We start from the raw sequence: 15,139 nt of genomic DNA on the forward strand, positions 1-15,139 counted from the left end.
TGGGGTGAGAAGTGATTTGAGGCGGCCAGGCCCAGCGTTGGGGCTTCGGGTAACGAAGGCCGCACCAGAGGAGGAAAGGCGGGGAGTGCAGGAGGCGTTGTTCCCATGAAACGCACAGGCCTTGGCCACAGCTTGGATAGGAGGTTGTTCCCTAGGTTGGGCACCTGAAGGCCTGGGAGGATGGAATTACCCCCACAGTGATATGGAAGGGGTTTAGATGGAAAGATGATAAACATATTGAGTTTTGGATCTGTCTGTCTGTCTCAGCATCTCTGTCTGTCTGTCTGTCCTTCCTGCAACGGCTTCCTGGCCGCCCAATGGAACAGTCTGTCGCCTCCCATCTTCTCCCGCTCCAATGGAATAGTCTGCGCCCCCCCATTTTCTCCCAGTGGAACAGTCTGTCTCCTCCCATCTTCTCCCGCCCAATGGAACAGTCTGTCTCCTCCCATCTTCTCCCAGTGGAACAGTCTGTGTCCTCCCATCTTCTCCCGGTGGAACAGTCTGTCTCCTCCCATCTTCTCCCGCCCAATGGAACAGTCTGTCGCCTCCCATCTTCTCCCGCCCCCAGTGGAACAGTCTGCGCCCCCCCCTCTTCTCCCAGTGGAACAGTCTGTCTCCTCCCATCTTCTCCCGCCCAATGGAACAGTCTGTCTCCTCCCATCTTCTCCCAGTGGAACAGTCTGTGTCCTCCCATCTTCTCCCAGTGGAACAGTCTGTCTCCTCCCATCTTCTCCCGCCCAATGGAACAGTCTGTCTCCTCCCATCTTCTCCCGCTCCAATGGAACAGTCTGCGCCCCCCCCATCTTCTCCCAGTGGAACAGTCTGTCTCCTCCCATCTTCTCCCGCTCCAATGGAACAGTCTGTCTCCTCCCATCTTCTCCCGCCCAATGGAACAGTCTGTCTCCTCCCATCTTCTCCCGGTGGAACAGTCTGTCTCCTCCCATCTTCTCCCGCCCAATGGAACAGTCTGTCTCCTCCCATCTTCTCCCGCCCAATGGAACAGTCTGTCTCCTCCCATCTTCTCCCGGTGGAACAGTCTGTCTCCTCCCATCTTCTCCCGCCCAATGGAACAGTCTGTCGCCTCCCATCTTCTCCCGCCCCCAGTGGAACAGTCTGCGCCCCCCCATCTTCTCCCAGTGGAACAGTCTGTCTCCTCCCATCTTCTCCCGCCCAATGGAACAGTCTGTCTCCTCCCATCTTCTCCCGCCCCAGTGGAACAGTCCCGTCGCGCCCGGCTGGTCGGGTCCTCTCGGCCACGTGATCACCAGCCCGTTGCCCCGAGCGACGAGCGGCGGTTTGTTTTCAAACTCCGGACTCTCCCATTTGGCCCCGGGGCCCGGAGCAGGGGCGTGGGCCTGGCAGCCCCGCCTCCCCGCCCGCCGCCGGCCGGCTTTCCCACCCCCGCCCCCCCTCTGACGGCGGGCCGGGGGAGCGGTGGTGCGGTCCGACCTCCCGCCTGGCGCGCGAGGCTGCTTGGGCCGCAGAAGCAGCTTCAGCGAGCAGCAGGGCAGGTTGTCCAAGTGGGGAGAGAGGTGAGGGCTGGCGGTCCAGGGGACGGGAGGAGTCAGAAGTCACGAGAGTAAATATTTCCTAAAGAAGGAAACCGAGGCCCAGAGAGGGCGAACGACGTGTTCAGAATCACACAGTGAGCCAGAGAGGACACCTGCAGCCACGTAGGGTAGTGGAGGGAGGGCAGTATCCTCAAGACTCTTCCGTAAGCAGCAAAGTAAGAGCAATGAAACAACCCAGCCCTGGACCCCCGACTCATCCCTTTGAGGACTTACGAAGACTGACTCATCGTCTTTCCGTAGTGCAGAGCGCGCCCGGTTTGGGGTCTCTGCCCCGTTAATACTTTAGTGACCTTGGGGAAGTCACTTAAAACCCTTCCGGGTCTCGGTTTCCTCATCTGTTTAAAAAAAAAAAGGGGGGGGGGGGTTGGACTAGGTGACGGCTCAGTCCTTTCCACCTCTGTGATGGATTTCCTCAGTTTCTCAGTGCCCACCGTTGGGGGGAAGGGAGGATGAAGGGTGGGAGGGCCGAGGGGTGCAGGATGGCCTGGGTTGGGACTTGGAGAAAGGAGCCCCTCTGTGGCTATCTGAAAACAGCCTCCCTCCCCTCTTGTCTCCATCCCCAGATAACACCATTAGGATGCCAGACGTCCAGAAAAATTCGCAGAGTGATATCACAGGAGCCCAGGGTGGGGCCTGTAACACTGCAGTACCAGCCCCCAAACGGGAAAAGAGCAGCGTCTGCCCAGATCAGCCTGCTTGTATGTCTAGGATTTCTGTCCATCACCAGAGGTTTCTTGGTCAAAGCACTGACCCAGTGCTTCAAGTGATTCCTATAATGAGATAAGGAGGGAAGGTTGCCTTTCCGAGGGGCACCTGTGCCAGTGACCACTTAAACCCGTCCGGTTTCTTTCTTCTTAACCTTGATGTGCATTTTCCGTTTTTTCCTCTTGCTTTCTTTTTATCTAGCTTGAGTATTACAATGCTCATTGATGAGAACAGGTGTGAAAAGTTTTGATCTTCTTTTCTAGAGAAAAAAAAGTTAACCTATAATTTATTTGAGGTTGAAAGCCCAATACAGGTGATTCAGAGCTTAGAAAATATTCCTTTCTTTCCAAAACTAACTAAATCTTTTGTTACTGTGGTAGCTTTGTTTTGACAGGTTAAACTTCAGGCTTCTCCAAATGAAAACAGAACATCTTCCTTTTTAGTGTGTGATGGTTTACTAGGTGGTTCCTTCCAACTTTCACATTCATTGACTCTAGGATCTGCCTGTCAGGTTTGCCAACCGAATCACATATCTGAACCTGAGCTAAAAATGTAAAAGCTTGAGAAAAGCAAACTTGAATCCAGGAAATAGTAAAAGTATTATCTCCCCAGACAAGTTGAATTATGCTTCCATTTCTTTGGTGGCCACTTGGTGTCACTAGGAGATCATAGAAAACAACTAAAGCAGTATTTATTGGGTTGTGTTGCTCTTGAATTATAGTAGTGGTTTTCTGAAAATGTCTCGAAAATTACTTTCTAAATGAACTCGCTAGGAGAAGTCTTTTTTTTTTTCTTTTTAATCTTTAACTGAATTTATTTATTTATTTTTTTAAATTTAATAGCCTTTTATTTACAGGATATATACATGGGTAACTTTACAGCATTAACAACTGCCAAACCCCTTGTTCCAATTTTTCACCTCTTACCCTCCACCCCCTCCCCCAGATGGCAGGATGACCAGTAGATGTTAAATATATTAAAATATAAATTAGATACACAATAAGTATACATGACCAAAACATTATTTTGCTGTACAAAAAGAATCAGACTCTGAAATATTGTACAATTAGCTTGTGAAGGAAATCAAAAATGCAGGTGGGCATAAATATAGGGATTGGGAATTCAATGTAATGGTTTTTAGTCATCACTAGGAGAAGTCTTTAGTGAGCATATAATTTCATAATTTTCATAAATTTCCTTAAACTCACTAGGCCTTTTAAAAAATTAAATCCAAATGTGTATAATTTGGATTTGCTTAAATCAAAATACACCAATATCTGACCTTAATGGACAAGCATTTTCATATTCTAGGATAATAAATGATTAAGAATGAAGAGTAGCATTGTCACATTAGAGACATTAGAGGGAACCTTTTTTTAATTAGTTGCTTTTGCCCCCATAAAGATTATACTATTGCATGAATGGAAATTAGTAACCTACAGGACTTCAAAATGTCCATCAGACTATTTGTGATGTAGAAGACTTGGAGGGCATGTGCATAGTGAAAATACAATTCACAAGGCAAGGACTCTCCAGAGAGCAAAAATGTAAAGAAAAAATTCTAGACCTTTGAATACTTTGGCTCTAAAATGCTTTCAGTTTCAGTGAGTCTAGTGTGATGTTACCAATATTATTATTGTACTTGGATTATCTAGGCATAGTATTTGATAGATAACATTTCAAGCTTCAAATTAGGGTTAATTTCTATACCAGCTCTAGTGGCTGATTACATAGCCAGTTTCTGGTCTGCAGCTAAAGTCAAAGTGTTAAAAAGTATAACTACAACTGAGAGCAGTTGTGGAACATAAATGTACTTCTATTGTGGCAAGTATAGGTCCAACCCTGAATTTTTAGATTTTTCCATCTCCAAATGAATATTCTATGCACTTGTGACTTAAATATGAAGGTTAATTTTTTATGTACTTAAAAAATATGTTTATCATTAGTTCTTCTTTACCCCATTTTATATATATATATATATATATATATATATATATATATATATATGTGTGTGTGTATATGTGTATATATATGCATACATAGACACACACACATATATACAATTATATGTGTGTGTTTGTTTGCATGTATATACAAACTTCTTTTGGTCTGCTGGACCTAGATTTCATCATTATAGGAAACATAGAAATTTTCTTCACTGATGCAAACTGGCAATTCATTTTCAGTTTGTGGTCTTAGGGAGTTAATTGCTCGGAGCTCAGTGAGTTCATGTTATTTGTCAAGAGTCACATAGTCAGTATGCTTAAAGAGAGGTCCTGAATCCAGGTCTTCCTAAAACCAGCCTTCTATTCACTACACCATGTTGCCCTTCTTTGTATACTATTAAATCCCTATAAAAATCCTATTAAAAAAAGGAAATTAGGGACATATATAAAGAGGTGCTTCAAATTTAGACCTCTGTGGTAAGGGAGTGCTCTTATCTATAACATAGCTTGATGTATTTATTGATAGTTTTTTTTTTATTATGTTCTTGTCATAATGGTAGGCATCATTTCATTGCTTAAATTATTTATAATGTGTATATTTGATCTTGCCACATTATGGTACTAATTTCCATTTAATCACCACTTTATCTTGTATTTGGAGAATTACTTTTTGGGATTACTGAGTTCTGATGTATTTCATAGAATCTCAAGTTAAAAGGGAGGATCACCAGAAGTCATCTCATCCAATCCTTTCTTATATACAATACACACACACACACACACACACACACACATACATACATGTATATTCCCAATTACATATAAAATAATTTTTAACATTTGTTTTTTAAAAAATTTGAATCCTCTCCTTTTTCCTCACTCTTCCCTGCTCCTTGAAAAGATAAACAATTTAATGTAGACTATACTTGTGCAGTCACAACCAACACATTTCCATATTAGCCATGTTGCACAGGAAAAATACAGACTCTCCCAAAAAAAACCATCCCAAGAAAAATAAAATATGCTTCAATCTGCATTCAGATTCCATCAATTCTTTGTCAGGAGAGGAATATCATTTTTCATCATAAGTCTTTCAGAATTGCCTTGGATCATTGTATTGCTGAGTATAGCTAAATCATTCATAGTTGATTATCATACTATAGGGATCTTTATATACTCTTTTCCTACTTATGGTCACTTCATTTTGCATGAGATTTTTTTTGGAAAGCATTCTGATCATTTCTTATTCAATAGTGTTCCATCACAATCATATATCAGAGCTTGTTCAGCTCCCCCTAATTGATGGACATCCCCTGAATTTCCAATTCTGTGCTACCATAGCAAGAGTTGCTATAAATATTTTTGTACATAAAGATCCTTTTCCTTTTTTCTTTGATTTCTTTGAGATACAGAAAATGTAAATGATAATGGTAAGTGTTAAAGGGTATGCACAATTTTATAGCTTTTTGGGCTTAGTGCTGATTTATTCTCCAGAATGATTGGATCAGTTCATCTCAATTTTTCTGCTTATCTCTCTCCCCACCCCCCATATCATTTTTTTCTATCATTTTAGCCAATCTGATAAGTGTGAAATAGTACCTCAGAATTGTTTTAATTTGCATTTCTCTATGAAAGTGATTTAAAGCATTTTTTTTTCATATGACTAGAGGTATCTTTGGTTTCTTTTCCTGAAAACTGCCTGTTTATATCCTTTGACCACTTATCATTTGAAGAATGACTCATTCTTACCAACTCAATTCTCTATATATTTGAGAAATGAGGCCTTTTTCAGAGAAACTTGCTATAAAATTCATTTCCTTCCTTAGTTTTCTGTTTTTCTAATCTTGGCTGCATTGGATTTGTTTGTGCAAAAAATTATAATTTAATGTAATTGAAGTTATTGATCTTACATCCCATAATGCTCTTTTCTCTTGCTTTGTCACAAATTCTTCTCTTCTCTATAGAACTGAGAAAATATTCCATGATCCCCTAATTTGTTTACAATATCACCCTCTACGTCTAAAATGAGTACCTATTTTGACTTATCTTAGTATATAATATGAGATGTTAGTCTGTGGCTGGTTTTGCCAAATTGCATTGCAGTTTTTCCAGCAGTTTGTGTCAGATTGAGTTCTTGCCCCCAAAAGTTTGTTTAGATCTCTTTATTTTTCTGAAAATTTTGTAATTATGTTTGTATAAGTATTCTATATTTTCTGTCATTATTTTAAATGCAATTTCTATTTCTTACTGCTGAGTTTTGTTGGTAGGATGTAGAAATGCTGATAAATTAAGTGGGTTTATTTTATATTCTGCAACTTTGCCGAAGTTGATTGTTTCATCTAATTTTTTAGTTGGTTCTCTGAGATTCACTAAATATACCATTGTATCATCAGCAGAGTTATAGTTGTACTTTGTTATTGCCTGTTTATATTCCTTTAATTTCTTTCTCTTGTCTTAATGTTATAACTAGCATTTCTAGTACAATATTGAATATTAGTGATAATGGACATCCTTGCCTCGCCACTTATCTTATTGAAAAGGCTTATAATTAATCTCTGTTATAAATAATGCTTGCTCTTGGTTTTTAGATAAATACTACCTATTTTAAAGAGAAGTCCATTCATTCCTATGTTTTCCAATGTTTTTAATAGAAATTGGTATTGTAGTTTGTCCAAAACTTTTTCTTTATCTCTTGAGATAATCATGTGATTTTTGTTATTGGTGTGGTCAATTGAAGTTTTTCTAATGTTGTACTATCCCTGCATTCTTGGTATAACTCCCATCTGGTTATAGTGTGTGATCTTAATGACAGATTTCTATAAGTTTCTTGCTAGTATTTTATTTAAAATTTTTGCATCATCCTGAGAGAGAACCAAGGAAGCTGAATGTGGATCAAAGCAAACTATTTTCACCTTTTTTGTTTATTTGTCTTCTTTTTTTCATGGCTTCTCTTTTTATTAATTTTCTTTCACAAAATGACTAATATGGGTGGTTAGATGGCGCAATGGACAGAGCACCTGTGTTCAAATCAGACCACTAAAACTTTTAACACTTCTTAATTGTGTGACCTTGGCCAAGTTACTTAAACGAGAGAGAGGAAGGGAGAAAGACAGAGACAGAGACACAGAGAGAGACAGAGAGAGATGGAGGGAAAGACACTAATATGGAAATGTTTAAAATGACAACTATAATTGCACTTATATTGGATTGCAGTCTTGGGGAGGAGGGAGAGAGGGAGAAAAAAAATTGGAACAAAGATGAATGTTGAAATCTATTTGTAATTGGAAAAATAAAATACTACTGAATTAAAAAAAGTTTTGCATCAATATTCATTAGAGAAATTGGTCTGTAGTTTTCTTTCTGTGTTTTTATCTTATCTGGTATGAGTATTATTAGCATTATATTTGTGTTGTAAAAGAAATTTGGTAGGACGCCTTCTTTGTATATTTTTCCAAATAGTATATATATTTTTGGAACTAATTAATTGTTCTTCAACTGTTTGGTAAAATTCATGAATCTTAACTGATCATAGAGATTTATTTATTAGGAAGCTCATCCATGGCTTGTTCAATTTCTTTTTTCTAAAATAGGATTATTTAAGTATTTTATATCCTCCTAATCTGGGCTGTTTATATTTTTGTAAACATGCATCCGTTTCACTTAGATTCTTATATTAATTGGCATATGATTGGGCAAAATAAATATAATTGCTTTAATTTCCTCTTCATTGGTGGTGAATTCATCCTTTTTATTTTTGATACTGGTAATTGGGTTTTCTGCTTTCTTTTTAAAAAAAATCAAATTAACCAATGCTTTACCAGTTTGATTGTTTTATGACAACTCCCCCCCTTAAATCAGCTCCTCTTTTTTTTTTTTAATTAGTTCAATTTTTTTAAAATGTCAATTTTATTGATCTCTCTCTTGATTTTCATGATTTCCAATTTGGTGTTTGATTGGGAATTTTTACTTTTTACTTTTTCTGGGTTTTAAAATGCATATCCAATTCATTATATGCTCTTTCTCTAATTTTATTGATTTAAACATTTAGAGAGAAAAAATTTCCCCTAAGTGAAATTAATGCAGCTTTGGCTAAACGTTGGTATATTGTCTCATTGTTCTCTTTAATGAAGTTGATTGTTTCTATCATTTGTTTTTTGACCTGCTCATTCTTTAGAATTATATTTAGTTTCCATTAATATATAAAATTTATATTTATATAAATATATAAAATAATAAAAATATTATATAGATTAACATATTAATATATACACAGCCCTTTGTTGAACATAAATTTTAATTGCATTTTAATCTGAAAAGGATGCATTTAATATTTCTGCTTTTCTGCATTTGATTATGGTGTGGTGGTGGTGGTTGGTGTGTGTGTGTGTGTGTGTGTGTGTGTGTGTGTGTGTTTGTATGTGTGTTTAGTTGCCATGTACTACTGAGAAGTATTTTCCTTTCCTTACCCATTGAATTTTCTCCAGAGGACTTTCTAACTTTTCTAAAATACTATTCATCTTCTTAAAAAGTTTATTTTTTGGTTAGATTTAGCTAATTCTGAGAGGGAAAGGTTCATTACTAATGTAGCTTTTTACTGTCCATTTCATCCTGAAACTTTTTCTTTAAGAATCTGGATGCTATGCCATTTCATGCCTATATATTTAGTATTGATATATTTCATTGTCTGTAGTACCAATGTACTTTTTTTTTTTTAAAGCAAAATTTCGTTTCCCTGGTTATCTCTCTTAATTAAATCTTTTTGCTTTTGCTTTATCTGAAACCATCACTGGGCTCCGCCCCCCCTCCCCCCCTTTAATAACAGCTGAAGAATACTAAGTTCCGTTCCATCCCCTTACCTGTACTCTTTCAAGAGTGTTTCTTGTAAACAATATATTGTAGGATTCGGTTTTTTTAGTAGTTTATTTTATTTTATCAAATACATGGAAAGATTTCAATATCCACCTTTGCAAAACTTTGTGTTCCAAAATTTTCTCCCTTCCCCACCTCACTTTTCCCCAAGAATAATAATAAGTGCTGTTAAGTGCAAAAATGTGCAATTGTTCTAAACATATTTCCATATTACTTATATACCATACAAGAAAAATCAGATCAAAAAGGAAAAATCAACAAGAAAGAAAAAAAATACAAGCAAGCAAGCAAACAACAACAAAAGGTAAAAATACTATTCTTTGATTGACACTCAGTCTCCATAGTTCTCTCTGTGAATAGCAGTTTCTATCCCAAGTCTATTGGAATGGCCTTGAGGATTCTGGTTTTTAAATCATACTGTTTTATGGGTGAGTTCATTCCATTCACATTCTGTCCATTATTCCTAGTTCTTCTCTTCATGGCTCAGCAGAACAAGGCTAATCAGCTTTTAGATAATAATTGTATACAAACTTGAAGGTAACTCAAGTTTTCTCTTCTAAAGAGGAGGCTAATCTTCCTTAGTCCCTTCAACGGATCCTGGTCAAATTCTTTTGCTAAGTATAGCACCCAGAAAAGACTATAATATTGCCACTATAAGTACAGCAGGACTCTCACCTACCTTTGGATCAATGAAACCTATGATTGGAGGTGTTTCTTGGTAGCCATAAAATGCTATTGACTTTAATTGAATTTGCAGGATACGAATCACTCTTAATCTTTTTGAAACTTACTATTCCCTCATGCTCACTCTCATCTTACATTGATGAAATTAATTTCCTTTTATCCAATGTAGGATGTTATGTTTGTCCTTATTAGATTCAAATTCAATTCATCAGACATTTAATGCCTACTACATGCAAAACAAATATGAAATAATGCCTGCCTCAAGGAATTTACATTCTAATGGGGTAGGGAATAATACAGTACACAATTATAAACATATATATATGTATTTGGAAATGCAAAGTAATATCAGGAGAAAGGGAGCCCTAAAAACCATAGAAGTGATGAAAACAGACTTTCAGATAGCAGAGCCTTGCAGGAAGTGAAGGATTCAAAGGGAGAGGTAAGGACTGAATATATTCCAAGGATTGGGGAAGGAGGGACATCATATGCAAAGGCATAGAAAGAAGCAATGGAATGTCAATATTGGGGAGTAGCTAAATTTGGAATATAGAATTCATGAAGACAAAGTAATAAGAAATAAGTCTGGAAAGATACACAGGGGCCAGACTGTAATGGGCTTTAAATGCTGGGATGGGAGTGGATATTTTATTCTAAAGACAAAGAGGCACTGAAGATTTTTGAAAAAGAGAGTAAGATAAGTTACATTTGTGGTGCTATAGCAATATTAATTTGGCTGTTGTATGAAGTTGGATTGGAGAGGGAATTAGATTAGGAGCCAGGAGGACCATTTAGAAGGCTATTGTAGTCTATGCTAGAAGTGATTAGGACGAATACTGAGGCTTGTGGCGCTGTGTGTAGAGAGGAGACTGATGTCAGAGAGGTTATAAAGGAAAAAATGTATGGAGAAATAATAGGTTTGGGAACAAATTTGAATTCTTATATGGCAGCGGAACAAGCAGTGAATTTGAAACCTGAGAACCTAGGTTCAAACCTTTCTACAGTAAGTATCTGTGTGATTGGGAACAGGTCATTTTTAAATGACTCCCTGTGGCTCACTTCCTCATCTATAAAGTATTCTATAAGATCTTTCCTAAACTCTAAAATTGTGTAATCCTTTATTTTGAATTTGAGATGCTGACAGAACTAGGACATTCAAGTCGAGGTATCTAGCAAATGTACAACTGAAATTAAGTGGAAAGATTATGACTGACTAAATCAATAAATAAATGCATGTATGTGCACACACATTGTACATATTATATTCACATATATGTTTTATATACATATATAGGATTTGCATTGGAATTATATGCATATTTGATTGGTTGATTATGAGTTTATTATATTTTTGAGGGAGAAAGTTCTGGGAGAAAAGGATCAAGACATTACCTCAAAATAACATTCACATTTAATGGACAGGACATGGATGATGATCCAGAAGGAGACTGAGAAAAAGGGGTAAGATGAGTAAGTAAACCAGGGCAAAGGAGTGTTCTAGATTCTAAAGTGAGAGAGTATGCAAGAGATAAGACTGTTCTTTAGTATCAGAAGCCATTGGGGGGGGGGGGGCAGTTAAGAATAAGGGCTGAAATTAGATTAAGATTTAGGGTTTAGATTAGATTTAATGGTTCAGATTGTTAGGAGCAGGCAGATTTCAGAAAAACCTAGAAACACTTACATGAACACTGAATGAAGTGAGCCAGAACCAAGAGAACATAACAGAAATACTATGCAGTGATAAACTGTGAATAGCTTAGCTTTTTTCAGGCAATACAATGATCCAAAACAAATCCAAAGGACCCATGGTAGAAAATGCTATTCTCATCCAGAAAAAGAACTGATGGAGGTTGAATGAAGATTGAAGAATACTATTTTCACTTTATTTTTTTCGTGTTTTTTCTTTTGTTTTTTCTTTTATGACATGATTAATATGGAAATGTGTTTTACATGATTGAACAAATATAACCTAAATCAAATTGCTTACTGTTTGATGGGGCAAGGAGAAAATTTGGAATTCAAAATTTATTAAAAATTAATGTTAAAAAAAAAGATTGTCAGTCTTGGAGAGCAATTTTGGTCAAGTGTTAGATAGGGTCTGAGAAATTGAAAATGAGAAAAAGAAAGGAGGAAACAATGCTAAAGGAAAGAAAATACGCGTGTATGCACATACCTACATTACATATACACATGTATCTATATAAGTGAATATTTGTGTGTATATTTATATGTACTTACATATATGTACATAATACATAGAGAATATCCCTCTTTTAAATAGAAAGCCATCTCTTACAGCAAAGAATTTTAAAAGAAAAATAGCAAGTAAAGCTTGAAACAATCATGTGGAAAGGGCATGCCTGTGCAACTTTAGACAAGATACTTGACTTCTCTGGGTCTCTTGTTTCCTCATCTATAAAGTTGAGGGTGGGATGGAGATTAGACAACTTCTAAGGTTCTTTACAGCTCTCTCTGTTAAGCCACTGAAGAAACAAATCAGCCAAGTCTGACAGCATATACAGTGTTCCACATCCAGGGTGCTTTTCTGCAGAGAAAGGGCAGCTATAAATAATATTTTTTTAAATCTCTTCATCAAGGCCTGGCTTAGACATTACTACTACACAGTGTTCAACTTTTTTGTTTTTATCAGTAGATAGATGTCCATCTATGGATAGAGAGCTGATTTTGGAGTCAGGAAGACCATCCTTACAGTGTTAACCAGGCAGTCACAACCTTTGAAGATTCTAGGCCAGGGATTCTTAAAATTTTTTCCTACTTGTGACTCTTTTCTACCTGAGAAGACACACACACACACACACACACGCGTAAGATATACTAATGGATATACAAATATATATGTATAATAGGTATGCAAATCAGACATTTACTGATAATAAAAAATAATTTCATGGCCCCCCCTCATTCAGTTATGAGATCCCATATGGTGCTGCAATTGACAATTTAAGAAGCTGCTCTCTATATTGGGGTACTTGCTGTCTAGGGGAGAGGAGGGAGAAAAATTTGGAACATAAAAGTTTTGCAAGGGTGAATGTTTAAAACTATCTTTGTATGTATTTTGAAAAATTAAAAGCTAGGCTCTAGGCAACGGTAACTATGAAGTTGGCAGAGAAGGAGCCGATCTGCATTGATGGAAGTCTAGTTCCTATTAATCTCTCTGTTCCTTATCATTTACATTGTTGTTATGGTCATATGTATAGTTTTCCCAGTGCTGTCTTCCTTACTTTGTATCAATTCAAATATTTCTTCATTATTATTTCTTTCCATTATATTCATGTACCATTTTTTAGCCATTTCCTAGGTGATGGGCACCTAAAGTTTCAAGTCCAGCGAGGGAACATGACCTGCAAAGACAACTAGTGGAAAACAATACATGATATTGACAGGGGATAATGAAGTTTTAGATGAGGTCCTAAGAAAAATTACCATTGGGAGAATCAGGAAAAACTTAATAGATGAAATCACATTTAATTTGGGCTTTAAAGGAGTAGAAGTGAAGAAGAAGAGGACATTTCAGTCATCTCTACTCATACCTTTCCTAATATGTCAGTTTTGGAAGTGAACAGAATACTTCAAATATGGCTTGAACAAAGCAAAGTAGAGCAAACTTTGTTATTTAGTTGTCTAACTGTGACTCCATTTAGTGTTTTCTTGGCAAAGATACTGAAGTGGTTTGCCATTTCCTAATCCATTTCATTCTGTTGTTCATTTATTATTTTCATAAAACACCAGTGATATCATAAATGAGTGATTTTCTACTTACATATGAATTTGGTTTAAGTGGAGTAGCACAAAACACCAGCCTCTCTTTCTTACAGAATCATTGAAGTTTAGTGGCAAAACAAGGCAGGACACCTGGCAGAGGCCTCAGACACAGTGGATGATCTTAGCATCTTGGATGTTTTACCAAGCTCTAAGTGCTTCCCAGTGTCTGCTTTAGTTACTTTCATGGCCTTTGGAACAAAGTGTTCTCATCCAGCCATTCCACTGGGAGAAGTCTTATCTGCTTGGGTAAGGCCTCCTCCTAACTCACTAAAGTGTTTAAAAAGTCTTGACTACCTTCAACCTGGTTTTTAGCCTAGCTGCTAGATAGTTTACTTTGTGGCCTTTGCTCATGTTACATATATAGAGCCATAGATGAGGAAACTGAGGCAGACAGGGTTAAGGGACGTGCTCAGGGCCACACAGTATTGAGTATCTGGTGTCAAGTTTGAACTCAGAAAGGCACGCTTCTCACGTAACCCAGGAGGACAAGTTTGGTTGGTTACCAAAATTTACTGCCTGGATTGTTGAACCACATCTCTCCCATCCTCTTATTTCCCAACTTCTTAAAACTCTGGTTTTTAAACTCTCACAGCCCTATGTGAAGTCTCATAACTGAATGTGGGGGTCACAAAATTTTGATTATCAGTAAATGTTTGATTTGTATACCTCTATATCTATACAGCAGGGGTCATGTCAAAATTTCTTGATTGAAAAGGGGTTGAGTGGGAACAATTTAAGAAGTCCTGCTCTATTAGAACCTTAACTCCTGATTTCTCTACTTCTTCAGTGTCAGAGACTCAGAATTGTCTTTAACTCTGTACCCTCCCTCAGCCTCTTTACCTTGCCCAACTTCCCTTTTGTCTGTACTCCATTCTCACACCGCTTTAATTCAGGCCTCCTCAGTATCATGTAGATTATTCAATGTTGTCTTCATGGAGTCTTCCTACCTGCATCCTCTGCCCCCTCAAATTCTTCACACCACTGAGGAGGATATTCCTTGGAAATAGCTGTAGTTATTAAGTGGTTCCTCTGCTTAAAAACTTCACTTGGAAGCCGTTATCAGTGATCTCTGAAAGACTGAAAAATGGGAGAGGTGTATTATATGATTGGAGAAGAGGTGAAATAATAGAGTCTGTGGAATTTAGACCAGTGAGTTTGCCCTTCAATTCTGGGCAAAATTCTTAAATGTCTTAAATATGATTGGGGAGATTTAGTAAATATTTAGAAAAGGAAACAGTGACCACAGAGAACTAGCACAGAATTACATAGAACAGATCATGCCAGACTAATTTCATTTCCTCCTTTTGATAAAATTACTAGGCTATTAGCTCAGGGGAATACTGTTGATGTAATTGACTTAGATGTTAGCAAACCTTCCAAGTCCTCTTTCTCCTTAGCCCTGCAGCCACCATCCAGGGGAGCAGGGAATCTACCATCACCAGCTGCTACCATCTGAGCCGGCAAGCCAGCCTTAGCTGAAACAGCGAGACATCCTGTGGGAAGTGGCCTGTGCCAAGTGGGTTAAGCCATCTTCGCCACATCCTCTTTGATTGTGGTGGAGACAGTTCAGGATTCAGAGTT

At 37.8% G+C, this 15,139-nt stretch overlaps 1 protein-coding gene across 4 annotated transcripts in view; it reads left to right on the forward strand.

Annotated features, from left to right (window-relative positions):
• Positions 1-1,441: 1,441 nt before the first annotated feature.
• TCP11 (t-complex 11) overlaps positions 1,442-15,139 on the forward strand; it is a 33,604-nt gene continuing 19,906 nt past the window's right edge. For 2 of the 4 annotated variants that reach the window (XM_031965014.1, XM_012548989.2), the window contains exon 1: positions 1,467-1,726. The gene's annotated coding sequence lies outside the window, so the exon portion shown is untranslated. Of the gene's footprint in view, positions 1,727-2,169; positions 2,270-15,139 lie in introns of those variants that run through there. The other 2 variants (XM_012548990.2, XM_031965016.1) reach the window with 2 other exon arrangements.

The sequence above is a fragment of the Sarcophilus harrisii genome, chromosome 4 (assembly GCF_902635505.1).
Source record: "Sarcophilus harrisii chromosome 4, mSarHar1.11, whole genome shotgun sequence".
Classification (NCBI taxonomy): domain Eukaryota; kingdom Metazoa; phylum Chordata; class Mammalia; order Dasyuromorphia; family Dasyuridae; genus Sarcophilus; species Sarcophilus harrisii.